This window comes from Lactuca saligna, chromosome 9, assembly GCF_052625555.1.
Source record: "Lactuca saligna cultivar CGN05327 chromosome 9, ASM5262555v1, whole genome shotgun sequence".
Lineage (NCBI taxonomy): Eukaryota > Viridiplantae > Streptophyta > Magnoliopsida > Asterales > Asteraceae > Lactuca > Lactuca saligna.
The window spans coordinates 111,619,481-111,622,379 of NC_136425.1; positions in this window are offsets into that span (position 1 = coordinate 111,619,481).

The following is a 2,899-nucleotide window of genomic DNA, read 5'->3' on the forward strand; positions in this document are numbered from 1 at the left end:
TTTCCAAATTTGACAACTCCAGCATTTTCCAAGCTTCGGTAATCTCGCAAATTTTCCTTTCTTCCAGTTATATGACGAGAGCAACCACTATCAATATACCATTTTGTATCATATTGCTCGTCACATATCACCTGCATTTATTGAAAAAATTTAGGAACCCAAGACTTATTAGGTCCATCATTAGTAGAATTAAAAATCTTTTTGGAATTTAAAAACCATGTTTTCACTTTGTTTGTAACAGAATCCATAATATCAACATTATCAGTTCTAGATATTGAAATATAGTTATTCAATAATTTTGGATTCTCATTGATTGTAATCTTATCCTTCACAACATTTGCATTTTTGATAACTGGTTTCCATTTTTGAATCGGAACTTGCGAATTATGGGATGATGTACTAGAAGTTGAAGAATTATTTGTGAACTTATCAAATGCACTTTTGATTTGTTGTTCTGAAAACTTTCCACTTTGATATTTCTTTCCTTTCCCTTCAAACCAATGATTGATCATAGTTATATCAGACTTTCCTTTGATGTATGAAACTTTGGTTAGTTTTGATATTGAAGGATTTGGAAAATTTGGTTCTTTTGGTGAAAATTTCACTTTGACTTGAGTTGAGTTCTTCAAACTTGATGAAGTATTCGTGAATTTCCCAACATTTGGAAACTTTTGATTATTTGCAAATTTTTGCGAATTCTCAAATTTTCGATTGTTGTCATATTTGCGAATATATGGAACTTTGTCAACAGAGTTTATTTGTTTATGAAAACTTGAATTTGTTTGTGCGTTTTTATTTTGAAATTTTGATAATGTTTTTGAAATTTGTTCTTTTTCATCTTTTGATTTTTCATTAGTCACAACTTGCCAGAATATTGCTTTTCTTGCTTGTCTTCTTGAAACATTATTTTCTGTTGTATAATTTCCAACCATCAATTTGAATTCTTGTGAATTTAGTTTCACTTCAACCTTTGAGTTTTCATCTTTTTCAAAAATTTTGTTTGAATTTTCACCTTTAACCACCCATTTTTGTAATGATTTTTGTTTTTGAAACACATAAGGATTTTGGGTTAAATTGTTTTCTTCTGTGTTTTGATTTGCAAAAAAACCTTCAGTTGTGGACTTTTGATTATCTTTTTCAACCATTTTATTGAATTCAGGATGAACTTTCTCAGCATTTCCTGTAGTGACAAAAACTTGATTTGGAAAAATAGTTTTATCAGTACATACAAAATTTGGATATACCACTGTGTTGGTTTCCAAATAATGTGCGCTTTTGTCATTGAAAATTTTGTCAAATTCTTTTGTATTTTCAAACACTTGATCAACCACAACCCTTTAATGTGTTTCAGTTGAAATTTTCTTTTCTTCTTTATTTTCATCAGTATCATCAGGTTTCCAACTTTCAACTTCCATATTATCAAACTTACAATGTTGCGAAGTTGAAGATTTATCAATTTCATCCTCTACTATTGAATCAACTATTATTTCTTTACCTTTGATCTTCGATGTGATATTAATGATCGACAATTGTGAACAATCAATTTCTTCTTCTTCTTCTATTTCACTGATTTCACTCACATTATCATAATTTTCATCAATATCAGCATAATTGAATTGTGATGTAAGAGTTGAATTTTCGGTTTTCTTTAAGATTTTCACTTGTTCACTTTTTGTCAAACTTTCATTTACAATGTTAACCAACTCATCAGCATTCAAAAATTCATCAATTTTGACAATACCATATGAATATCTATCATCAGGTATTTTGTCAAACTGAGCAATTGTACTTTCGCAATCATAAGAAACAACATCAACTTTTTCACGTTCATACTAAAGAAAAGGTAAAAGTTTCCTATGTTGTTCTTTGCTAATATCAGAAGAATGATGTAAAGCTGTTAATTTTGCATACAATCGTTTTGTAGAATTACAATATATGTTTCTTTGTGCTAGCAACAACCTAACATCATTAGAAAGACTATTCCTTTCACAATCTATATTTTTGACTTGCATTTCCAATTTTTCAACTCTGCTCTTCTTTATTTCTAAATCTCTTCGTGTCTCAGTAAGTTGCACAGTTAATTTCTTAGCTTCATTACTAGCAGACACAATAACAGAATCAAAATAAGCCACAGTATCATCAAATGAAACAATTTCAGCATCATAAGTAGATAATGGAATATTAAAAGATTCAAGAATTGCACGTACCTTGGTTGTCATGGGTGACTTGTCAGTGGATTTAGACATAAAACATTGCCTTGAAATGTTCTCTTTGCAATCCTCAAAACTTGAGAGCATTGCTCCATGTGTGGGATGCCTCATTTCTTTGTCATCAGATCCTGAAGACCAGATCTGATAAGTTCCATTTTCTTCTTCATCAGATTCTCCCTTAGCAACTAAAGACACTCCTTTGGTCTTAGCACGTAATTCTTCAATCTTTTCGGAGTAGTAAGCTTCATCTTTCACTTTTTCTTTCTTTTCTTCTTTCTTTCGCAACATGCAATCAGCTGCAAAATGATTCGCACCATTGCAATAGTGACAGTAAATTCCTGAATCACCCTTCAAGTTTTTCTCTTCATTTGCATTTTTCTGTTGTTCATCTATTTTCTCTATTTTCTTCCTCTCCTCTCCTCCAGTTCTTGTGACATCATTTTTCACATCACTATTCTTTCCTTTTGGATTAAAAGGCTTTTTGAAAAACTTTTTAACTCTGTTGTTTGAATAGTATGCTACAGCTTCATCATCGGAGTTCATCAAAAATCCTTCTCCATCTGAACCATCTTTTTCATCAGTTTCTGATACCTTTGAAACAAGAGCCAAAGGACCACAAATAGCTTTTTTTGATTCTTCATACATTTCTGTGACCTCACATTCATGTGTTTTCAGTTGATTGTACAGAT